Genomic DNA, 26,675 nt, shown 5'->3' with positions numbered 1-26,675 from the left:
TTCCCAGTGGCCTTTTTATTTTCTCATTCTGTTCCCTCTGGCCTTCTCTCTCCTTACCCCGTTGCCTAGCTCCTCTGTGATTAAGTAGCCATTCTTTGGAGCTGTAACTTGTAAATACCATACCTCTATGATAGAATTTATTACACGCTTGCTAATCCTTTCTGCCATTTTAATAATAAGCTCCTTTTGTGGTCAGCAGCCATATTCTCACCCAGAATTTGTTTCTATATTACCATCATAGCAAGTGATAAGCGACCACCTATTGGTTGTGAATATTCTGAACCATTATTACATTTCCTAATCTCAGCATTTTTTCACTTCCAAACTATTCTCAGTGTGATACTTCACATAGAGAAATCAATGAATAAATAATGCCAGCTGATGAAGAACTCTGAGAATGGTGTGGAGAAATAAGATATGAAATTCAAACTTGTTCATTTTTCTGTTACTAGCACAAGTGAAAGATTTGAGATCCCATATAACATGTTGTTAATATCTGTGAATATAAAATAAGCCTTACCACCACTAGCTGAAGATTCATCTGAAAATAGTTAACTGTTAGAAGTATTTAAGTGGACTTTTAAGATTGATTTTGCTTTAACATTAGTGCCCAATAGCATTCCATATTTTGGTTCCTAATATCACATGATGCAAGGAGTTCCAGTTTTACCTTAACTAAACGTTTAGCTGAAGAACATTAATAATTAGTTTTATGGGGCTTCCCTGGTGGCGCAGTGGTTGAGAGTCCACCTGCCGATACAGGGGACACGGGTTCGTGCCCTGGTCCGGGAAGATGCCACATGCCGCGGAGCGGCTGGGCCCGTGAGCCATGGCCGCTGAGCCTGCGCGTCCGGAGACTGTGCTCCGCAACGCGAGAGGCCACAACAGTGAGAGGCCCGCGTACCGGAAAAAAAAAAAAAAAATTAGTTTTATGGCTATCCATGGCTAGGCTGAATAGTATTTAAAATACCAATTAATGAGACTATGCAGGATATTATATCTATTGTTATAACTAAAGATTTGGAACAAATATAAGGAAAACTGCCATAGTATATATGGAATGGTAATAGTATCTGGCTGATATAATTTTTTATAGATGCCCAATAGTATGTCTTTCTGAAGGAAAAAACTAAATTGAAGGCACAGAAATACAGAATAGCTATACTTTATTGGGAAACCCAAGTTTTTAGGAGATGGGAGAGATTGTTAAAACAGTTACTAACCAATAAGCTTATCTATAGTATGCAATAATGTGATCTAGTTACTTTTTTATTTGGGCATTTGTGCATTAGTAGGGATTAAGAACTCTGGCCTGAGTTTCCTAAATCATATTTAAATGTAGATTAAAAGCTAGGAAAATTGAAATCTAAATTGAGCAAAAGAGAAATTATTTTTTCTTAACTTTTAAAAATCATTAAAGGCTAAAATTTGGTGCTACCCATCCCGTGACAAGTTCATAAAGCCTCATCATGAAGCCTCAGGATGAGAAGTTCATGAAGAATATTAAAAAGAACACAATGGCCCTGAACATCTCCTATTCCAACATTGAATTCAATGTTCCAGATTTTTCTTGGGTTTTTCCTTCTGAGAGCCCTCTATTTCTCACAAATCACTTTTTAAATATTTGTCTACAGCAGGAGAATAGTGTCCAGGGCCAGGATATCAGTTCCAGAATGTCATATAGGAAGGGTTAGGGTCCACAATGTTTGAAAGCGGTTGCTTACGAGACTTGTTTTGAAGCTGCATTTGCATAACAAGCTCATAACTTTAAAAATAAAATTTGCTTTGAGATAGCGGCAGCTGCACATGTAGTTGTAAGAAAGTACAGAGAGATGCTACATACCTATTGTTCACTTTCCTATTGCTCACTACCACTAATAGTAGCATCTTGAAAAACTTTAGTACAATATCACGACCAGGATATTGATACTGATCCAACCCACCTATCTAATACAGGGATTTCCGACTCTTTTGTACTCATTTGTATGTGTATCTGTGGGTCTGTGCGTACTTAGTTCCACTCAATTTTATCAAATGTGCAGGCTCGTGTATCCACCACAGTACTGCACTGTATGTTACAGTATACAAAAATAGCAAAATGTGCAACACATTTTTATTTACACTCTAGATACAGATGAGGAGATGTAAATTGTTCAGAGCAAGGAATTACACTATAATTATTTTGTTTTGAGGTCACTAGAGAGGTGGCGATGACAATTTTAAGAAGGTTAAATCCACCCTCCCACCACTCACTCTCCCAGACTCGCTCTCACCACTGAGGGCATCTGGGCTTAGCCCTGGATTAGATAACATGAAACTATCACTTCTTTACCTCGAGCACTTGTGACATTTTCAGATTTCTTTTCCCTTAAGCTGAATTTCCCATTTTGACATGCTCCTTTACAGAGATCATTCAAGAAATTAATATTTTACTGAAGTCAAATGACCCTAATCTTAGTAACATAAACCCTACTCACTAAATTGTGGGTAGAGCGAAATGAGATGCCTAGTTTTGTATCACCTTCTAATGCAGGCCAGCTGCCATGCAATTTACAGGGCTGGGAGGAAAACTGATTCTCAGCTAATGTCTTCAGAGACTAGGAAGTCTGGGAGGGGACTGATTTCATTTTATATTTTGTGCTGCTAGGGTAGCACTGCTAAATAAGGAAAGCCTGTATTGGATTCCTAAAGAGACCACAAAGTCACAAAGAGTCGTGATCTAATCTGGAGAGTGAGGGTGGGGGAAGTGAGCTGGGAGCTCCACGTATGATGAATATAACAAGATTCACTCAGGTTGCGCTACTGTCACCCAACTTTTCCACAGATGTGCATGCAATATGAAGGAGAAACTAGAAGGAAAATATGACTGGGTTAGTATAAATAATCCCACCACTGGAGACCCAATGCAAATGTCAGCACATCCTTGCCTGAGATCTAAATAGGAAAGATGGCAGTGTAGATAACTAGAGTTAGCATGAGATGGTTATATTTTCTGCTGGTGGGTTTTTAAGACAATGTTTTGATGTAAAAAGACGTTTTCTGCTCCAAGTCATTTGCTTTATATTCCCTCTTGCAATGCTCTTTTCCCAAGGGGTTTGAAAACAGATCTTACTCTTCTTTATATCCCCTGCAGATTTTAGGATACCTAATTGCATATAATAAATATTCAGTAAACACTTAGAGAATTAAATCATGCCTAAACTTCATATTCCCAGAAGAAAACTCATGTCCACATCTTGAAAGAATGAAAAAGGACTTACAAAACAGACCTGAAATTAATAATTCAGAGATGAAAATTCCCCAAAGCATGGTTCTGGATCTAATTTATAAATTTAGCTCTGTTGTTTATTGATAGCGTCCAATCTTCCACTAAATGCCCAAACCCACACCCATATACAAAGACAGTTAGAGGAATCCTGATTTTGATATGTTTAGAAAAAAAGAGCATTTAAAGATAATCATACATTAATTCAGCACATTGGTGTTAATCAGTTAATTATAGTCTAAAAATATAATTACTTTTAGTGGTTACTTGATTGACATAGGTAACAATATTATTTCCTCTAGAGATAAAATTGAGAGGAACGGTTTACAAGAAAATTCTAACTCACCAATGTCTCCAATAGATGCTGGAAGAGAAAGCTAAGAGGACCAAAAAATACAAGTGAAGGAAGGATGAAGACATACACTGGGCAAGAGGCTACTCATCTCCCTCTCATGATTATGTCCCTGAGCAGAAGGGCTTGTGTCTTGGGCTATATTCCCAGTTCCTACACTGTCTAGAGCACTGTTAAGACCAAATGCACCTGTTAGAATGGCTATTATCAAAAAGACAAGAAATAACAAGTGTTGGTGATGAGGTGGAGAAAAGGGAACTCTTGCACACTGTTGGTGGGAATGTAAATTGGTACAGCCACTATGGAGAACAGTATGGAGGTTTCTTAAAAAAGGAAGGAAGGAAGAAAGGAAGGAAGGAAGGAAGGAAGGAAGGAAGGAAGGAAGGAAGGAAGGAAGGAAGAAAGGAAGGAAGGAAGGAAGGAAGGAAGGAAGGAAGGAAGGAAGGAAGGAAGGAAGGAAGAAAGGAAGGAAGGAAGGAAGGAAGGAAGGAAGAAAAGAAACTACCATATGATCCAGCAATTCCACTTCTGGGTATTTACCTGAAGAAAATGCAATCACTAACTCAAAAAGATGTACGCACCCCTTGTTCCTTGCAGCATCATTTACAATAGCCAAGATATGGAAACAACTTAAGTAACTTAAGTGTCCATCAAAGGATGAATGGATAAAGAAATTGTACCACACACACAGACACACACACACACGGGAATATTATTCAACCATAAAAAATGAAATTTTGCCATTTGCAAGAACATGGATGAACTTGGAGGGTATTATGGTAAGCGAAATAAGTCAGACAGAGAAAGACAAACACCATATGATCCCTCTTATATGCAGGATCTAGTCAAACAAACAAAAAATCAAGAAACAAAACCAAGCTCATAGATACAGAGAACAGATTGGTGGTTGCCAGAGGCAGGAAGTGGGTATGGAAGAAATGTGTGAAAAAAAATTTTTTAATCTTTTTTTTTTTTCTTTTAAGTGGAAAATGAGGGACCAGAAATTGCATTAAAAGAAGATTCTGTCTGTACTGGATACTGAGTCTCCACTCTTGCCCTTGTCTCAGAGGCTGCCACTGGAAACAAGATGCTGGTCTTTCAGAAAAAGTCCTAAACCTCCTGCCCCTCTGCATTGCTCACTCCAGATTCAAAGTTCTGAGCTGAAGCAACTGCTGGGCTGAGTGGCACCTTTGGGGACAGCTGGGACACATGGCTTCTCTCCATGTAGACTCAGGGTCTCTCCTTATGTGACCTCACCACATGGTCTCTTCCAGACCAAACTTCTTATGTAGTGGGGCAGGGCTCCCAAAAGTGCAAAAATTGAAGCTGCCAGACCGCCTTAAGGCTTACACTGGAAAGGCCCAATAGAATGCCTCAGAATGCCACTAGACCAGGCCAGAATAAATAAGGAGCTAAAAGAAAAAAAAAGAAAGATAAAAAACCTGAAAAATATTCTTCCTTGGACTACACTTTTCAGTTTAATGTGGCAGCATCTTTTATCTATACACACCAAATGCCTGATAATGACTAATCCAAATAATAATTAATACTCATATTACCACTCCCACTTTTATAAAGAGCTTATTCACCTCTCTTCAAATAATTTAAAGCCAAAAAATTCAACTTGGCCAAATTTCACCTTCCTGTAAGATATGTAAATGATAGAAAAGATAGATTTGTAGCCCAGTGAAAGAAAACTAAGAGGTTTAATTTAAATATGTCTTCAACAGATAAGTATGTGCCGAACTCTTAAACAAGCGTTTTCTGTGACGATCTCTTTAGGTGCAAAGGGAATCAAAAAGGAAAAATAGGTTTAAAGTGAAGTAGGAGATTTTGGTGGGATCACAAGAGAGGACGTCATGGTTATGAGGAAAAGGAAGTAGCAGGAGTCTCTGGAGGTCTCTTGAGAATGCCAAGCACAGGGCAGGCAGCTGTTTGTCTTAGGCAATAAGATATCTAGCGAGGAATGGTGGAGCCAAACTAGGTTATATTTAAGAGCCCAGACAGGGTACTTATTTATCTAAGAACATACAGTTATTTAGATTATGAACTAGGTACTATAAACTAGGTACGCTTTAGAACTTGGGCTAGGCCACGTTGGGCAATGACATCTTAAAAAAAAAATGTTGTATGCATAGTAAAATTTTACTCTGGTATACCATCACAGAAAGGTTATGGTTTTTTTGATTTCAAAAAGTCATAAATTGGGCTTCCCTGGTGGCGCAGTGGTTGAGAGTCCGCCTGCCGATGCAGGGGTCACGGGTTCGTGCCCCGGTCCAGGAAGATCCCACATGCCGCGGAGCGGCTGGGCCCGTGAGCCATGGCCGCTGAGCCTGCGCATCCGGAGCCTGTGCTCCGCAATGGGAGAGGAGAGGCCACAACAGTGAGAGGCCCACGTACCGCAAAAAAAAAAATAATAATAATAAAAAAAATTGATTTTATATGTGGCTAACAAAATTCTGACCCTAAAAACAGGGTATAAAAATAATTACTTAGCAGATGGAAAAAAAGACAAAACAGGATAAAACAAACATGGCAAAAAGGAAACAGAGAAGAGAGAGGGAAAACCACTAGTAAAACTAACACACAAATGTAGTCTAACTAGCTTCTCAGTTCTTTGTTAACCATACTTTGGGATCTGTCAAGAAAAAAAATCAAAACAACTTATACCTTTAGCATTGCATTTATGTCTAAAACATTCATATAAGTACTTACCCAGAAACGCCTCCAGTAGCTTCCAGTTACCTGGCTTGAATCATATGGGTTTAAGTCACCTACCAGTCCTTACAATGGCCAGCATAACTGATCCCATGTATCTTAATAACTTCATTGCCTGTTACTCACTTTCAAAAACCCTAGAGTCCAATCACAGTAAACTTTTTCCTCCCCAAGGAAGCCGTCACTTTGTATATATTATCTCCCTTCCTCCATTTCTTTCTTCTCTCCTTTCTCTCTGACCCACTTATTTATTCAGTGTTTGTCACCTCTCCCTTCCCCAACCTTTTAACCTGGTTAACCTATTCATCTTTCAAAACTCACTGGTATAAGGCCGAGAAGTCTTCCCTGGCACCGCCCTCTGGATCTGCCACAGCACGAAGGGTTCACCCCATCAGAGGACTAACAGTGGAGTACTGCAGTCACCTCTTTCCCTGCCTGTTTCCACAATGAACCCATGTTGAGTGAGGTTAAAAAACTAGGTCATGTTAACTCTTGTATCTTAGCGCCTCTAGCATAATACCTGGCATACGGTGTTACTCAGCACACGTCCGAAGGCTAAGCAGCCAAACGTTACTGAGCACTTCCTGTTCACCAAGTATGGTACTGAGGACATTAGGCTTAAGGTTCACAAAATCTAGAAAGTCCTTCGCCACAAGGTAAAACTTTATTTGAAGTTTAAGACCCAGAACAGATAACCCAGCCCTCATGATCTTCCAGTTGTCAAGGCTTAGTCACTCTCCTGGCACATGTGAAAAAGTAAGATAATGATACTCAGAATATTATATTAAAATTACTCTAAGTATCTGCCCCACTGTATTTTGTGTGCTAAAGCACACAGAAGCTTCACACGAGCTTCACCTTGACCCCGAGTAACTAGTGATGAGCTGGACATTTGACTGGAGCACAGTCAATGTTTGTTGAATGAAACCATGGAATTGACAATATTCTAATTCTCCTTTTCCCTTTCTAAGTATATGGAAAGAAAAAGTCTACCCAGTGCACTACCTTAATATGTCCTTGAAAATGTCTGATTTAGAGATAACATCGCCATCAATCCCCATAGTTAACGGCTTCAAAGATCTCTTGCCCTAAGGAAGTGCTTTTACTTTTGTTCAAGGCAAGCCAACAATTATCCTTTAAACTCAATATGCTAAAAATGGAGAATACCAAGTTTTCTGGGTGACCGTATGTTCCTATATTTCTAGGTCAGCCTTGATCAAATAGTCTCTTCCACGTACCCCATAAATACACTTGTACCCGTCAGCCCGTCTGTCCTGGTTTCCTTGGTTTGGAAAATGTGGTCACCGTGAATGTTCTATTTATTTCCTACCAACCACCCAACATTTATCTTTTATGTTTAACAATATTTAAATTATCTTAGCTCTTTTCTGAAAAAAGTAAGGAACACATGGACAGCTCTTGGCAGAGAAGATGAATATGATGAACTATTCTCATTTTGACGTCAAATGACTTGGAAATGTGCTGGTGGTGGAACAAGGGAGATCAAGTTTCCCTCTGTTAACTGAAGGGTTTCCTCTGACCCAAGGATGAAAACCTAAATGAATGGGTGGTCTGGGCTTGGTAAGTAGATGGTCAGCGTCAATACTGTCACCATATCTTGATGTGTTGGGTCAATCACAGTATATCTACACGAATGTGAAAGAGAGTTCTTAATCTCAGCCCCACATACAAATGGAAAGGTCAGTGTGTCAAACACAAGTAATAAGTGAGGAATTTAGCATGTTCTTGAGTCTGGCATCAAGCCACAGGCTCTGTCACTTCGGTGTGGCACTGCATTCCTCACACTGGAATAGTGTTGCAAACTTTTAAAGGAAATAGAAAATTCAAAGGTCCCCAAGAATAAATCTACGTACCTCACCCTCTTCCCACAGATTCTGAGCATTCTGGTTTGAGAAATAGTGGAGTAGTAAGTAGTTAAGTGCATGGGTTTTATCATTAGACTTGGACTCAAGCCCTCAGTGCCACTTAATAACTGAATGGCTTTAAGCAAGTTAATGAAACTTTCTAAACACTGGTCTCTTCATGTATAAAACTGGGATTTAAATAAAACAAACATTTTTTTAAAAAACCTGCCCCTAAGTGAAATAAGCCAGTCAAAAAAACAAAAAATACTATATGATTCCACTTATATGAGGTATCTAAAGCAGTCAAATACATAGAAACAGAAGGCAGAATGGTGGTTAACAGGCACTGGGGAGGGGGAAAGGCAGAGCTGTTTAATGGATCTAGAGTTACAGTTGTGCAAAATGAAAAAGTTCTAGAGATCTGCTGCACAATAATAAGAATATGCTTAACACTCTTGAACTGTACACTTATGTTATGGTTAAGATGGTAAATTTTATGTTGTTGTTCTTTTTGTTTTAACCACAATTAACAACAATACCTGCCCTATAGGATTACAGTGAAAATTAAAATTTTATAGATAGATGCAAAGTACTTTACTCAGTACCCGGCAGAGTCAGTGCTCTTTATAAAAGGGGGCTAGTTTTTTTTTCAGCGAAATCAAAATTATTAAAAGTATCAAGCACACAGACATTTCTACCTACTCAGTGAATGATTTCCTTCTCAATCAGTGTGTTAGTCAGTTGTTGATGGGGCATCAGTAAAGAGAATCACTGAACTCATTCAGATGATTCATTCATGCTGCCAAATTTAGTGACGATTATGAGTCTTGTGTTTTAGTGAAACATAAAGCAGTAACCTGAGGAAGCACCAGTCTCCTAAGAGAATTCATTCAGTTATACTTGGTAGCATCCATTCAGGCACTCTGGTAGGCAGTGACAATTCCTGAACACCTCTGAGAGCGGAGCCACACAGATTTTCTTTCTGCTGGAGAAAACAGGCTGGTGACATATACGTTACCGGACAGGAAGCTAAAGTCCTTCTCAAACTGACCCTGACCCTTACCCCTGGGATCCACCTCCTCTTACTTACTTTGCTCCAGCCCCACTGGCCTTTTGGCTATTTCTGAAACCCCCCAGATCTGCTCATCCCTCAGAGTGTCTGCACTTGCTCTCTGTCTGCCCAGAATGATGTCCCTCAATGTGGCCACAGGATCACTCCCTCACCTTCTTCGGGTTTTTGTTTCCATGTCACCTCGTCAGTGTAGAACACTGTGACCATCTTAAATGAAATTGCTACTCTCTTCTTCTCCTGGCCCAGGGACATTGATTTTTCTCAAAAACACATACTATCCACAGAAAAATTATATATTTTTAAAATTTGTTCAGTGTCTAGGTCCTTACAGTACAGTCAGTATAAGCTCCATAAAGGTAAAAAAAAAAAAAAAAAGCCCTTTTGTTCACTACTGTATTCCAACCTAGAATAGTGTCTGGTACATAGTATGAACATATTCAAAATTTTGGGGTTGAATGAATGAATATATTGGTCAAAGCCTTATTCAATACGAGTCAATAATGGCTTAACCAAAGGAGTTCTCCTCACAAAGGAAATACCTAAGAAATCTTACTTAGCAGCCCCATAGCATGCCTCCACTAAAAGTCGTTTTGCTTTAACCTCAAATTCCTTTCCATTCCAGTGAAAGTGAGAGTGTGTGTATCTGTTTTGCTACCCTTTCCCTAATCAGAAGGGTTTCGGATACACAGAAGCGACTGTCCCAACAGTTACTGAAAACGGTGTGGGAATTTAGAGGTCTAGGTAGATATGTAATAAAATGTTTTTAATAATGTACTATTATTTTATTTTAATATATATTTATTTTAATATAAATCACCTGTCATCGTAACTAGCTTTATGAAAAGACACATTGGGTTCTTAGCTTATGCTAGGTAAATCAAATATTCATGACTATCATTATTATACTTGCATGTGGTACCACCATATTGCTTCTGTTCTGTATTAGGAGAAAGAACTTCCAAAAAGAGAGAGTAGCTAGAAAGAATTTACAACAGGGTGGTGTGCAAGCTGGGTTCCAATGCCAGATTTGTCTTCATCCAGATCCCTGACCTCAGGCGAGACACCATCTCTCCATATCTGGCCGTATAGACTGTGTTTTACTATAAAAACCTTCTTAACTTCTCTGAGCCTCAAGTGTCTCACTAGAGAAATGAACATAAAAATCCTTGTTGCACCTATTTCACAAAGTTGCCCTGTAATTTTGAAAATTGGGACTCATACCCCTGGTGATGTGGTGGATGCTGTTAGGTGGTTCAAGAACTGTACTTAATTTCCAGGTTATATTTATTTGGATGTGTACTTGGAAGGAAAAAGTAATAACTAGCATATTAAAGTTGTAATTTTATGGATAATATTACTTTAAGATGAGATTAATTTCAAAAGTAAATTAAGTTTAAATGGAAAATATTAAGTGATAATATAGGTAATATATAAATATGGTACAACTATGAATGTGGTAGATAAAACTGAGGTTTGGGAAAGTCTTGTGAGAATCAGTTGTGATAATATGTGAATGTTCTTTTCAAAGTTAACAGTGTCAACCATGGTAAAATAGTATTAAATAAATGTAAATGAAATAAAGTATTATAATGATTATTCTGGTAGAGTTATCTTTTCTTTTTCTCTCTTTTTTTTTTTTTTTTGAGTGCCTACTATGTTCTTGGCACTCAATAAAGATGAGGCATTTTACCTGTAAGCAAAATCCCTACAAACAAACCTGCTGGAAGCTGGGGCATATCACAGTAAACTGTTTCCCCACATCTCACATCCAGGCCATAAATCCAGTTCTGCTGATGCTAGACCATGCTCTAGCAAAGCTACAACTTGAGAAATGACATCCAGAATTCAATAGGCGTTTTTTGAAAACCAAAAGGCAAACCTTATAAGTGAGGAAGCCGCTCTTCACGTGTTCCTCATGTTCCACTATGCAGTATTGTGAAAAAAATAGAATTAGAGCCTTATTGATCAATGCTGAATAATAAAAAATAGCATTGCTAAACTCAAATAATAACTGTGGTATTGGGTCTTTCACAAAAAGGACTGAAAGAATCTGTACCTCATAAAACCATATATTTTAATGGAAGTGTGTAGAATGAGTATAATCCGTATAAAAATGTGAGCATGCAGGAGATGTACGACCCTGGAGTGCTTGCCGTCTACCTTGTTCCCCTTCACATATTCCTTACCATACTATGTGCCATGGTTCAGATACCATATCTCCATTCTAGCATGTTCTCAGCTACTTACTGGTTTTTCTGCATTCACTTATTTTCTCAGATTAATCAGAAATTCATCCTATCTGTTCTGAAAATAGACAGGTGTCTAACTACTGCTGGTTCTCTAGGCATATGTCTCTCTCACCCATTAGACTGTAAACTCCATGGGAAGTCAGAAACCATTCTGCTTTATACCCTGTCACATCCAACAGTACCTGGAATATAGCAGATTCTTCACAAATGTGAATGAATGGATACTCTAGTGAATAGATATGTTTATGCAGCACCTGTTATATGCCAATTACTATGTAAGGTTCATTGCTGCTCAAGTATTGAGTATAATAAAATAAATTTTAAAACTTTACAAACTTCAAAGGCCCTTGTAAGTGTGGAATGTTTTCAAAGCATTTTTAATTAATTCTAAAAATCAGTTATTCACATGTAGTTTTAAATCAGAACCGTTAGATAAATTCTCAATTGGAGATTTTATCAAGATTGTATTTACTATTCACAAAGATAGAATTTTACAGTGCTATGGTTACAAAATGTGCTTGTACAATACATGCACTGTTTCATATAGCTCCATGAAATGCTGGTTCTTTATAACATTGCCTGTGAACTACTTTCTGTGATGCCATTGTATCTATGAAACAATCCAGAGTATTCTGTTAGTATACATAGCTTTTCCCATGATCTGAACACTTTTACATCCCTAATCCATGAGAACATGGGACATTATATGGCATTCTCCTGGACAACTGGCATTAGCCCACTATACTCTAAATATTCTGATTTCCTGTCCTGAATCGAGGGTGTTCTGTACCAAACATGGTTTCTTCCATAGAGGTCTCTGTTTTTGGTGAACAGTTTTGACACAACGGCTGACAAAATATGTGCAAAGGCTAGTGATCAATGTGCTGAAAAGAAGCAAAGAAAGGGTCCACGGCGCTTTAGGGGTTCATCCAACAATCTGGTGGGGAGATAGTATAGAGGCAGCACTTCGAGGACAGAGACTGAAGTTGTTCAACATTTTATCCCCAGCGCTAAGCTTAATTTCTTGTCTAAAGTCACCACATTAATAAATGTTTGATGAATGGATAAAGGGAAAAAATAGCTACATAAGGTAGGAAGGGCTATTCAGTATAAAGAGTCTGAAGTTCTCTCTTTTTATAAACAGGACACTCAAGGAAAGCTCTTCCATATATACATGTTTGACTCAGATCTTTAAGGAAAGACAGATTATGATCTACAGAAAGGGGAAAGTAGGACAAAAGATGACAGTGACGTAAGAAATGTAGGTCTGGGGAAGTTCTGGGTTATCTAATTTTAATTATCACGATGCCTGTGATTTCCTTGCTCCTTGATGTTTCTCTGAATCTTTTTCCAGTTCCTTTCCTTGCTATTATGATTCTTTCCTGCATTCACAGCTCTTCCCAAGGGGGCTGACGTCGGCGAGGGCTCAGTGCTGTGCTGGGGAGGAGCGAGTCTGCTAGGTGGGAGACAGCATCTTTCTCATCCCTCAGCAGATGCCCCAAACTGGAAGCATGCCCCAGTTTGCCTGTTAAACACGAGTCAAGTGCCCTTCAGCAAAGATTCAGGCTTGGCTTCCTTCCCTTGGCTATTAAGCTACATTCCCACAGAATTACAACATGTCTGAGGTTTCTAAAACCCTTTGTGTGTATCTCAGACAGTTATTTTGCTGGATCCAAATTTTGACCTTGGTTAAGCAGGCCTCAAATCCTTTCCAACCTTGCCCCTGAAGGTCCAAGAACACTTCATAAAGGAGGGGATAAGAATAACATCTATAGCTTAGTGACCACTTATCATGGACCACTCCCTGTGCTAAACATTTTGAATGCAGCATCTCCTTAACATAAGCCCTGCCTGCTAGCTACAACAATTACTCCTATTACCTCTATTTTACAGATGAAATAAAGAAACTCATTCAAGTTACACAATCACTAAGTATTAAAGCCAGATTTGAGACTCCGGCAGTCAATTTCCAGAGTTTTCAAGGGCAAGGGCAAATGACACTAGAAACACATAAACAGGCCTAAAACGACAGCATGTAAACTGCCACCTGCCTACAGTATACACACCCCAGAAGAAAGAGGGTAGTGGGTCATCTTCTTCATGCGCTTGGGTAGCAAGTACGTGAGCCCAGAGAGCCTCTGTGAGATGTAACAGACGTTCTAAAAATGACAGCACAGGAGGGTTTTCTGAGCTTGTGGTGTCAACGGAATCGGGAGAGGTGACTTTGGAAACAGCTTGCTCTCGGTTCAGGGAGCAAAGAGCAAGAAGACTTCCAGGACTCGTCCAGGTTCTCTCGGTAACCAGGAGAGAGAGGGCCACAGGTTTCAGAGCACAGACTGTCCGCCTCTAAGACCGTGTAATCTGTTGTGTCAAGCTTGACCTTTTGGATGCTTTTTTTTTTTTAAACAGGAACCTAGTTCAGTGGAAAGGATGCTCATAGCGAGAAACATGTGTGTGTGGTGTGTACATGATCACAGAGGAATTTAGAGAAAGAAGTCTGGAAAAAAAATGTCATCTAAGTGCAGAGGACAAAATTGCACCAAAACACCAGCATCAGGAAGCTTGTCATGAAGATGGGGAAACAGAGCAGGTTCCTGGGGCACGTTACCTAGGAAGGCATCCCAGCCTAATGGGCCAAAATCAGTGTAGTGATCAAGACTTGCCAGTCTTAAAAAGCCCCTGGCCTGGTCCAAATAGAGCACATTGTTTTCCTCCACCTCTCCCTCAATGCCCTGCCCTCAGTCATTTCAAAATGAAATTATCTAAGATCAGATTGTTTGTGCTGTTTATTTGAACAGAGCCATGTTTTTTTTTTGTTTTTTGTTTTTTGTTTTTTTGCGGTAGGCGGGCCTCTCACAGCTGTGGCCTCTCCCGCCGCGGAGCACAGGCTCCGGACGCGCAGGCTCAGCGGCCATGGCTCACGGGCCCAGCCGCTCCGCGGCACGTGGGATCCTCCCAGACCGGGGCACGAACCCGTGTTCCCTGCATCGGCAAGCGGACTCCCAACCACTGCGCCACCAGGGAAGCCTGAGCCATGGGTTTTTGATCAAGTGTTACTTCTTCTGAGCCTTATAAACTAAAGCATGATTAGGTGAGTATTTGCTATGTGAGATACCTAAGGGGATCCATTTTAAGCGAATGCACAAAAGATATGCAGAGAAGATTTTCTTCATCCCAATCAGCCCAGCTCTAGCTCAGTTCTTCCACACTGACAAATGGATTGGACACGAACCCATGGGGCCTACGTCACCTGGTATCAACGGACACTTGTATATATGTACTTAAAGAACATGGACTTTCCAAGTATATACGTTTCTCCCATAGCTTCTCTATCAGACAAACTGTGCTGTATAAAAAATACAGGAAGATCACTGAAGCGCCAGCGGCCAAAATGAAATCCAATCCCTTTGTGATTTCTGACTGAGGCAAGAACCGTAAAAGGCACGTCAACGCACTTCCCACATTCGCAGGAAGATTATGTCTTCTCCTCTTTCCGAAGAGCTGAGGCAGAAGGACAATGTTCCATTCATGCCCATCCGAAAGGATGAAGTTCAAGTTGTGTGAGGGTGCTACAAAGGGCAGCAAATTAGTCCAGGTTTCCAGAAAGAAATATGTCATCTACGCTGAGCAACAGCAGCGGGAGAAGGCTAATGGCACAACTGAGCGCGCATGCAGTCACCCCAGCAAGGTGGTTATCACTAAACTGGACAAAGACCAAAAAAAGATCCTTGAGCCTAAAGCCAAATCCTGCCAAGTAGGAGAGGAAAAGGGCAAATATGAGGGAGAAACAGTGAGAAGATGCAGGAATAATCGTATATACAACTTTCATTAAAAACTGTTAAAATGAAAAAAAATTTTTAAATTAAAAATACAGTAAAACATTCAACTTTTGTCTTTAATACTATCCATTTTTAAAACCATGACTCATAAAGTAAGATTTAGACAGTAGAAAGGAAAACGATTTATGAATCAAATAGACCCAAATATAGCATCATATTTTTGGAGTAGATCTGATCACTGTGGTTGGTGGTTCTAACAGAATAGATTTTGTGTATTAACTGTACAATGTAATTTTATTTGTTGTTTGCAAAGGGGAAAGTAGCCAAATTTCCCTTGACTTCTTTAGTAACATCTACATGTTTGGCCATGTTTTAGAGATTACAGAGGTGTTTTATGTGGCAAGTGATAGTTGTTCTTATATCCAATACATCTATGATGTTGAAAACATGCTGTTGGATGGCACATATTAGAAACCTTAAAGAAAAATAGATATTATCATATACTTGAAGTTGTATGACAACAATACCCTTGGCATCCCAGCCTATGAAACCTATGAAAAGACATTTTTAAAAAGGGGAAAATTGTGAAAAGGAAACTAATAAATAGTGACACATTTCTTTAAAATTAGCAATCTGAGACAATAATATAATTGTTATGCATCACAGCTAAAAATATTTCCAAACTGATAAGGTATACTTGAACTTATAAAAGTATGTTTAAAATTCCTTAGCTTTGTATTTCATATTTGATAACAAGGTAGATCAGGACATATGGTCATATCTATGTAATCTGAAACTTTATTCATATGTCTATAAATTTCCTTGCCCTGAAAGAAATAGAACTATCTGGCAACCTTCAACACCTGTAAGCATCAGTGCGGGTGGGCCATAGAGGGAACCATTTGCTCCAGTTCATGAAACATGGAGAAAGACCTTCTGACAACTGTATTAGACATGGTAGTGTGTGTCATGCTAAAAGAGAATCATTAAGCCAAAAAATAAAGCCTTCTAAGACAGAGCAAGGACTGGAGAAAATGGGCTGAGGAATGTCTCTTCCTAAAGACCCACGGGAATGGTATAAATGGGCTGCATGCCTACTTAATCACTGAAGCAATTATTTACGTTTATGTTTTCGTCCTTGATTCCATTCCGTCTGGCACTACCTGAATCCTAAAAAAGGGTGCTAAACTTGGGGGGTTCTCGTTTTCCCTTTTCTCCGTCTTTCACCACAGGGTCCTCATCTCCCTTCTTCCTTCCACCCTGCCTCAACATTAGAGAAGACTCTCATACTGTTTAGGGCTGACCCCTCTGTGATGCTCTATACCAATTTATTTGCTCATTTATTCACCCAACCTGTATTTTGTGCCTATGTCCAAGCCACTCTCCAAGCACTAGGAGGGATACTCTAATGAATAAGAGAAGACCTCTGCTCAGAAGGAACCAAGAGAAACAATAATGAAGCATCCGATTTGGGTCCAATTTGCACATCTAGGTTGGAAATTCTGGTATGCTGGGGAGATCGAGCATTGGGTGTATATTTTTATGAGGTTGTAGTGGGCATCTTGAATAAAATATAAAGACGGCTTTGGAAATGATGGTGAGACCCTAGTGTGCTGAGTTTAAGACATTCAACCAAGAAAAAGGAACATTTTCTTAGACTGTGATCTGATTTGACAGAAAATATGTTCTGAGTTTTGAAAGCAGGAAAGAATATGGTCTCTAATTAATTGTTTTGAGATATAAGAGATGCTTTGAAGGTTACTCAGTTGTTCTCTGTACTATTTCCTCTCTCTTGCTCTTTTTTTTTTTTTTTTTTTTTTTTTGTAGGGAGTGGGGCATGTTCCAAATTCTTTGACTATGATTTATGTGCCAGAGTAAGAAAAGAGGTGCACCTCGCCCTGCTCCTGCCCAACTCCTCACCCCCACCCCTGTTCCAAGTGAAGGAAGCACCTTAGCAAGGGTGTCAGGGTCAACATCTGAGACTATGAGTATGAATAGTTTTCCCTGGCAGACAAATGTAAGATTAATGGAAGCAGATCAAAGAATAGCACCCATGGTGGTCCCAGGAAGGTTGGAAAGGCTGTCTCAGAGAATGCACATCACTTGGAATTATGCCATAGGGAGGAAGGAGTTGAGGGGTAGGCATCCCAGCTATTTTTTCAAGTGAGGGCTTAGAGTCCAGCATCATTTTAATGTCCATCGCTGTTATTAACTGCATTTCTTAATAGTTCCCCTTCAGCCTGCTATGGCATGAATAAAATGAGGCCCAAGAGCTGAAACAATGCAAAAATAAATAAAGGCTATAAAGGAAGAATAAACAACATGCTATAGAAGCTATTATCTTTCCAGCATTTTCAATTTCTCTCTCTTAACGTACCCCTAAAACTCCATTAGTGGTTTCCTATAAGAAAACTAATTTTTCAAAAGCATCTGTATTCCCAGCTAGATTAGAACTGATTTTCACATTTGTTTTGATTTCATAGTTATGATCAGGAGTTAGAAATTTCCCTTCAGCATTAGACTTCTTCCATCCATAGTCCAAATAGTCTATCTCTCCTTCTGACCATTGCCAACTTTCCTCAAAAAAAAAAAAAAAAGACTTCTTCTATCTCTTCACTATCCACTTTTTCCTTAACCTCTTGCTATCTGAGTTCTTGGGACCATTGCTCTTTCAGAGTTGCCTCTATCACCTTTTCTCAGATCCTTGTCCTTTCTCAGATCTCCCATGTCTTTTATAATAATTGTTACTGTTTTTCATAATATATGCCATACTATTTAAAATGCTTCTGTTTTGGGGAGCATCCTCTCTTTGTGCTTCTAGGTTGATATATGCCATTTTAAATTGTCAAAATAACCCTTTGTTATCCTCTCTCATTATACAAAAAACTCACATACAAAGAGGTTGTACAATTCGTCAGAAATGCTGGACCCAGGATTGGAGTGCAGATTTGTCTAACTCTAGATCCTTAACTCTCTCCACTCTTCCATTGTGACTGCACTGGAATGCTGTGTAGTTCACAAAAATTTCATCGCCAACTACTAGAAGAAATGGCTCGGCCAGGTCAAACTTACAAAGAGAAAGATTTGTATCTGGCAAAACAGATGGTGAACTTTGCCGGTTCTCCCTGGGAGGAGGGACCCATCTGCCCATCTGGTTCAGAAGCCTTCAGGGGCCCCACCCTACACAGGACATTGCAGTAGGGATTGCCCTAGTCTGTCTGGAAGAAGGGTCCTGCTAGCTTGCTCCTCAGGTCTTTAAGAGGCCTATGGAAAAAAATTCCTAGGACTTGATTCTAAATAAGCAAAGTCAGATGGTGGAGCCTGTCTTGGGAGGGTCATGGTTCTGTCCTAGGCTTGATCTGGGTCTTTGTCCTAGTTGCCTCAAATGAGAATAATCCTCTAGCCACATCACAATCCCTTAAAACTTTGACTGACGTGTCAGCAGGCTTGGTGTCTCTGATATGCTGTAGCGGCCCAAGTGTCTACTTTCAAGCATCTACCTCCTCCTCTCCAGCCATAAGGCCCCCTATCAAGCTGTCCCCTCCTGTGGTCTTACTGTCATTAGGTTCCTGCCCTAGACTCTGGGGTACATCCCTTCCCTTCCCTTCTGACCTCTTCCCTGTCTTCTCTCCCTGCCCTTATTTCTTAACATAGGTACTTCTCGAGGTTCAGGGGTTCCATTCTCTTCCTGCCTCTCTTCTAGTTACCTTCTCCGATGGGCATGTACATTCCCAAATCTTCTATACCTCCTCTGTGTGAATGGCTCCTAATCTTTCTCTTGAGCATCTGTCCTGCGTTCCATAGCAGCAGAGGAATCTCTCTGCAGATTTTTTAGGCACAAAATAGATTTTCTTGTTTGTTGTCCAGCAGGCAGCACACACTGGGAATGCAGCTCAGTGTTCAGTACATACTTTTTAGAATAAAAAAAATGAATGAGTCTCCTCCTGGCTCCCCTCATTACTTTTCTCAATGAGCATGTCCATTTCCAAAGCTTCAGTACCTCCTCCATGTCAATTTGTTGAACAAATAAATGAATGAGTTTAAAACAGAACTTATTTTTTCTACCTTTATTCAACTCTCTCCCTGCTGTTGCCCTGAAACAGGTTATAGAATCAGACTGAATTATTTTGAAACTTTGTTCAATGTACTAATAGGATGAAACCTCAGACAAATTACTTAGCTTTCCTGAGCCATGTCCTTAGAGGGAAAAAGAAATCACAGAGAATAATGATCACCCTACTTGTTTATTATGAAGATTAAACAGTATGTGTACAATATCTCAGTGCCAGCCATAGTCATGCTTATCAGCTCTAATCCTTAATTCTCCTAAAGGTATATTAAGTATCTCATTTAAACCTCACAAATACCTCATGAGATACTTTTATAGCTCTACTTTATAAATGAGGTAATGAGGAAACAGAGGGACAGAATGTGACTTATTTGCACAAGGTCAGACAAAAACCAAGTCCTAGGCAGTATTCCTCTAAGGCCCATACAATAAACCACCTTACTCTTAGATTACAAGCTCACTAAGAGGCCGGATTCAGACCTTATAAAAATTGATAAATCAAATGGCTCCAAATAAAATGAGGCTTTAGAAGGTGATCACTAAACACTGAAGAAATAAACAAATATGTTTACCTTTTGAAATCTGACCTCCCAGTTTGATGGTAAGCTATTTCGGGGGAAAGTTTGTGAGTACTCCCACAATGCTAAGTGCAAAATACTAAAAAAAAAACCCACTTGACTTAAAAATTATGGTGTAATAAAGCAAATATACTTGGTGATGCTTTTCCAAAAACATGAGGGGTTGGGTGTTGCATGAAAGAGGAATTTTAAGATAAGGAGAAATGAGAAAGAGAAGTAATTCAGAGCAAATATGCTTCAGTGAAAGTTGTGTGAGTCAACATCCCAGAAACCAAGTCATAATTTCTTCATCAGAGGAGGAATACATGATTGAGAAATTTGTCGTGCTAATTGGGGTTGAGGCAGTTGCGCTTGATGAAAAGGAAATCATCAGAAATGGTTTGATGTTTTCTATAAGAAGCCAGAAAATGCACTATAATTCCAGTTGTGGATAGAAATTTAATGCATTTTAAACAGGGTGGAAAGGGTGAATAATTGTTTTGTCAGTCGGTAGAGTGGATTTTAGTCATCTCAATACCTATAAACCTAATTGAAGGAGAGCAGAAAGGCATATCAGAAATTGGGGGATGCAAAATCAAATGTAGGAAAGTAGACTGATTGCTTATATGAGAAATTAATATTGCAAATTGCCTAGACAGAGTTTTAGATTAAATGAGGAACAAAAATAATAATTAGAAGAGAGGTACCTGACTCCAAAAGCAAGAAGAAATAACTGCTTAAATACAGCAGGTAGTTGAAAAGCTTAAAAAAAAAATCCTGACGTGAACTACTTTTTTTTTCTGAAAATGATAAGAACACACATAATTGCTTAATTAGAATTCTATTACTTAATTATAGTTACATCCTTGCAGTGATGGATATAGTATAACCTGTAGAGTTTGGTTATGATAGGAGACTAAAAATAAGGGGGTGTGTGGAATTTCTAAGTGAAAATACTAGGATTTGCTTTCTATGGCAAGGGATAGTAATAAATGTGAAAGACATGTTTTATGGGCCCTGCAAAAGCTCACAGCTCAACTTAGAAGTAAAGTTTCTAGAGGAATAACTGAACTGTGACCTTTTTCCAACAGCTCGTGATAAACTTTTCTGTTAGATGAAGACAGACAAGAAACTCAAGGTTAATTTGGGAGATGCTTGTGGAATCATATGATCATTAAAGTTCTGGTAAGAATAAAAGAAGAGAAAAATGACATGAAAGATTGTGACATTTAAAAAACTGGCAATGGGAAAATGCTTTTTCCCATTCTAAGTTTATCTTTAAATGAAAATTAGGGGAAAGAAGTACTGAGTAATGTTGCACTTGCTTCTACCAACATGGTTATTGTTTTGGTAAACTGAAGATCGTATTGGGTGTATCAAGGATACCCAACTTATTAGAGACATCTTTGCAAATAATAGTAATAACGATTTGGGGAAAGTCACTTAATCTAACTATGCCTTAGTTTCCTCACTTGTGTCATTAGGTGTTTTGTTTTTTTTTCTAACCACTATGATATATGCTGCTATATATTCTTCTGATGTTAACACTTGATGTTTATAGGATAACATGACGACCTAAGAAGGAATTTATAGGTAAATTAAATCAGGGTGTTGCAAGGATCCAATATGCTCAGGCATTTGAGAATTTAGCTCTTGGATCTGTCCTTCAAATGGTGTGATACTAGGTTGACACACATGCTAGATACATGGGTTTTAGTATGCTACTGGAACAATAGAAATTCTGATGAATGGGGTCAGATATAGTATGTCAAAGGCTTGAGTTACTCAAGTGATTATGAGATTAACTCTCAGAAATCATGACCTTGGCTTCTGCAATGCAATAAAGAAGGTCTAAAATGGTCACTTGGAAAGTGCTTAAGAAATAGGAAGAGTGGAGAGAAGAGTCTGAAATTTGAAATTAAGCCCCAAGCTTAAGAAAAATTTTTTTTCATGATAATTTTACTGTGCATTAACACCTGCTTTAAGTGGACTTTCATAAGTTTATATAGAGTTGACCTGGAGGATCTAAAAACCACTTCAATTTAGTTACAGTCTGCCAGGTCTGCCATGCACATTATAGATTAGAGTGTATTTAAATACCATGAAAATGTACTGTTGCATAAGATAGGCTTAGCTCCTTCTTTGCTCTGAGGCAATTTTATCTCATTGATTAGTCAGACACAAGCCAGGTGTTATCAAACAGAACTATGACATCTTAGATACCTGCAGTGCTCACTGGTTCCACGAAGTTAGGAAGGAATCAGTAATAAGATGGAAGCCGGTAGAAGAAGCTATAACGCGAAAGAGTCTGGAGCAAGAATCATAAGACCTATTTCTCTACCCAGCTCTGCTAACGGTTAACAGAGAGGCCAAAACATGCCTCTTCAGTTCTCCCTTCATTTTTAAGAGGATGAAATGATACCATCTTTTCTTTTTCTTTAAAATTGTATAGCCTTATGGAAAAGGCTGGGAATGTGAACAGCTACAGTTTAATGGACTCCAATGTATTTCATCCAGATTTGGGAAATTCATCAGCTAGGTGGCACAGAAAATGCAGACAACCACACATGCACTATATTGGATATGGGATCTCAGGACCAAAAAATAAGGTAAAATAAAAAAAATAACATCCCAGGATTATGGACGGGAAAATGGGAGTAAACATCGTCCCCCACCTCTTCCTCAGATCTGGTTTTGGCATCCTGGAAAATTCCACAGAAAGCTAGATTAAATCATGTCTCTTAATTTTTCTTTTCTTTCAAGCCCCATAGAGATCCCCTGTATTTAAAATTTAATTATGTTTTTGTTAAAAGATCTCATCACCATGCAGAATTTTCTTCTTTGAATCATCATGTACCTTCTCATAGTTGCTCTTATATTTGAATTTTGTATATGTTATTTTTCCCACTAAGAAAGAGGATTATCAAAAATAAGTTCTCCCTCTCCCTCTCAATCTCTTTCTCCTTCCTTTCTTCCTCCCTCCCTCCCACCTTCCTTCCCTCCTTCCTTCCTTCCTTCCTTCTTTCCTTCCCTCCTAATAAAATTATTGGAGGTTCAGATACACTCTGTATTCTTAACAGAATGAAAGGGAACATGGATTCCGGCAAAGAGGGAAGCAGACTATAATAACCGTGAAGCAGGAGAAAGCACTTTTTGAACCTCGTCCATCTCTTCTGCTGACATTTTCACCTCCTCCCACACTTACTCACTGCTTAGCATGTGTGATCATAGTACCAACTGCAGAGACAGTTCCTCTCTGATTTCTCTTCTTTAATGCATTGCAGCCCTAGCGCCGGGAGGGAGAGATTGGTATGAGTATTTTTCCTTCCAAAGAACCGAAGACATACTTGGCCTCTGGTATCTCCCTGCTCCATGTTAAAAATTTCCAGGCTAAAACTTTCCTCGAAGCCAATCCCTAAAAATACCATTCTTAAAATAATATCATTCTACTCTCTGGCAGAGATCACTCACCTGTTCACAAGCACCATCCCTCTCCTAGACTCAAATTGTTATTTAAAAATAAACTACAAGGCAATGACATGCAGAACCCATTCACCTACCTTTGCTAGAAATCAAGGAGGTACATAGCAGTGAAAGCATATCTCGTGTTTTGAATTTTTTAAAACACTGAATGTTTTCATCATATGCCCTATTACTGGACTGTGGGACCGGCTACGGGTTTAGAGCGATGAAGCTTGTTTGATTGAAAACCGTAAAACTTAATGAGAATGCTGGCCTCCCAGCATCAAAGCAGGTGGTTGCCTCAGAAAGACTTCAAGGGCCTGGGCAGAGAAAGACTCTTAAATTTGTGCTGCTTCTTGATAATCTGATTCTGGAGCCTTTGCCAAACTTTCCTTAAGGGCAACGTGAAAAGAAAGAAAGAAAAAATAATAAACTAAGCAGGAAGATAGGAATCTCTTTCAACCCACATTTTGTCTCAGACTTTAGGAGTATTTTGTTTGTTGTTTTGTTCTGTTTTGTTTTTGATCAGGGAGGTGGAAAAAATCTTATCTTTTCTTATCTTTTGAGGATAATGAAGGTCATTCAGAGTGATATGTTAGAACCTTTTTGGCTAGAGGACTTCTGAGAATAGGACTTGCAGATAGCTCTGTAAAAAATGCTTATGTGTTTGCAACCACTACTATAGGAAGGGTTTACCTCAGGACTTAAAGATTGTAGGAAAGGACCTTAAAGTACATAAAACTTAATCCCCTCACTTGACTGATGAAAAACCTGGTGCTCAGAGAGGTTAAGTAAAATGCATTGGGTTACACTTCACATGTGCTGGCCAACTTTCAGGGTTGTACAGGCCAAACAGTCAAAAAGTGCATCCCGGGAAGCCAGTTTTCTTACTTCCTTCATGCTTCCCACTGCCCTTGTTCCCCATTCCTTTGAGCTCTGATCTGAAGAAAAATATCTGGTTTGATTGCTTTGTTTTGGTTGAAATATATAGATTTGTCTTGTCTTGGTATTTTTTATTCTTTCTTCCCCAAAACTCATCCAGTCACCTTGATTCTACCTTTGAGGTCCCTCTGGATTGTTTGTTATTCCCCATTCTTCCCTTGCTAGATCAACCCTTAACATCTCTCCCTTGGTGTGTTTCAGTTCTCTCCTTTTTAAACTGGAGGCTTCGGGTCTTTTGATCCTTCATATTAAATCCTGGCCCTATCACAGACCTTTCTAGAAGTATCCATAGAACCCTATAACAAGTAGCAGTCTTTGTTAAAGTCCTTATATCATTTGCATCTGTATTACCTTAAATTTTTGTTAAAAATTCAGGTCCACTGCTAAATCAGAAGCTATAGGGACAGGGACCTGCAGTTTAATAAACTCTGAGATGATTTTTAATACACAAAACTTTCAACCATTGGGGCAGTCATATCCTGTCATCATTTTATCCATTTTCAACATCATTTCCTTCAATTTTTATCCAGCGTCAGTGTTCACCTCCCTTCTGTACATCCTTTCCCTAGTCACACTGACTGACCCCAGACATCCCCCCAAGCATGGCTGTGTATTCTTTTACAACCGTGCCCTTTCTCCAACTTATCCTCTGTCTCAAACTTTGTAGTTCACATCCTATTCACTTGGAGATATACTATTTTCCTTTCAATGCTAAGCTCAAATAGTATCTCCTTGGGAAAGTCTGGTTTTTTACATTTCTTGACCACCCCTCTCTACACTGTGTTGCCCTAGAACGCAGCACAAACCTCTGTTGTAGAACTTATCTCACTTAAGTATAATTATAATGAATCTACTCAAGGGTTATAGAGCACCAACTGTGCCTCAGGTTCTAGCACTAAAGAAATAGTCACAATCCCTGCTAGCAAAAAAGTCTCCCCTAGCTCTTCTCAACCAAAGTCCTCATCTGAACCACAGAACATAGAAAATTAGTTGAGTAACTATTTTCTCGATTCTCCCAATGATGATACATAACTAGCACTATTACATACAATGCATGTCTTAGGGCATTAGGGCTTAATCTTCCTGAGAAACCCTAGTTGACCAAACACTGATACAATTATAGTAGCAATACTATGATAGAGATAAGCCCAAGGTGAGGTGGAAAAGCAGAATCAGGTGACCTAATTACCTATGCGTTTCATCTGTACCATGTCTTATTCTTTTTCTATCCTCACTTGGCATCCTGCACAGGCTCATTTCATGGAGGTCATTTGATACATTTTGTTGTTGTTGAATTAAAAGCACTGAAATTCATTTTCATGGTTATGTGTCTTCAGAATCCAGCCGAGGCAATGAAAATCATCCATATTTGTAAATCCAGCATCTAGTCAGTGCTAGAGATGTAGCTAGCACTCAGTGAGGGCTTGGTGAATAAATGTACAAATTTCGAAGGACTGTTACTCAAGGATCATAAGTACTACAGTGCTTAAAGAAAAACTAATATGAACGTAAAAACCTTTCCTATTACTTAAACTACACTTCTGGATATTCCATTTCAAATTTAATTGCTTCCTGCGTTATGTGTATTTTCAAGACAGAAAGAAAGAGTTGCATTAAAAGTGCGAGTAAAGTTGTATGAAGTGAAAAAGGCTGCATTTCCCTGGTTGGGGGATTAAAGTAAGTGGTGGTGCTTTCAGTGTAATTCTAATCTAATAAAGACAAAGAAATTTAGTTTGAATATATTTTCAAGAACAAATAGCCTCTAATTACAAATTGAGTTTAGAGGAAGATAGTGGGGAAAGTTATAAAGTACCATAAAAATCTGGTGTCCTAAAGAAATTCTGAGGGGGTCTGTTGTACTTTTCTCTCTTACTGCAAAGTCTGCAGCCACTTCACTTCAGACAAAGTTATCTTTTTATAAGCATCACGTAAGCACACACTTCACACTCTTCCTGGGATTAATGGTTTTCCCATTTACGTCACTTAAAGGCATCTCTGTTCATTTAATCACCAAGAAAATTTCAGGCTGAGTGGCTTCAGTTTAGAGAGGTGTCATACTGCTTAGTTGCCTCTAGGGGGCTCTTATTAAAATTCATGTTGCAGAAGGAGCATTTCCCTAAATGGTTCCTTAATGCCTCAAATCCCCAACTGTCTAATTTATATCCAAGGAAGAGTTTACTTCCTTTAGGGCATAACCCATTATGTTACAAAGTTGTTAAAATGTAAATAAATACACAGAAATCTGTTTAAGTTAGCAAATTCTGGTAAGGTAAAATAATCCTGAATAAACCATGGCCTGAAAAAATGTGATGAGTATATATGGAAAATTCAGCATAAGAATATTA

General features: G+C 38.9%; 1 protein-coding gene and 1 pseudogene across 1 annotated transcript in view; one reads left to right on the top strand and one right to left on the bottom strand.

Moving 5' to 3' along the window:
* Positions 1-26,675, bottom strand: part of LOC113623723 (neurexin-1-beta) — a 706,008-nt gene that overhangs the window by 664,199 nt on the left and 15,134 nt on the right. The window lies entirely within an intron of this gene.
* Positions 14,913-15,353, top strand: LOC113624120 (60S ribosomal protein L26-like; annotated as a pseudogene).

Source organism: Aethalodelphis obliquidens, unplaced genomic scaffold (assembly GCF_003676395.1).
Source record: "Aethalodelphis obliquidens isolate GAN/ISIS:26980383/991018 unplaced genomic scaffold, ASM367639v1 scaffold12, whole genome shotgun sequence".
Classification (NCBI taxonomy): Eukaryota; Metazoa; Chordata; class Mammalia; order Artiodactyla; family Delphinidae; genus Aethalodelphis; species Aethalodelphis obliquidens.
Note: the sequence above shows the minus strand (reverse complement) of the source record. Positions and strands in the feature narration are given on the sequence as shown.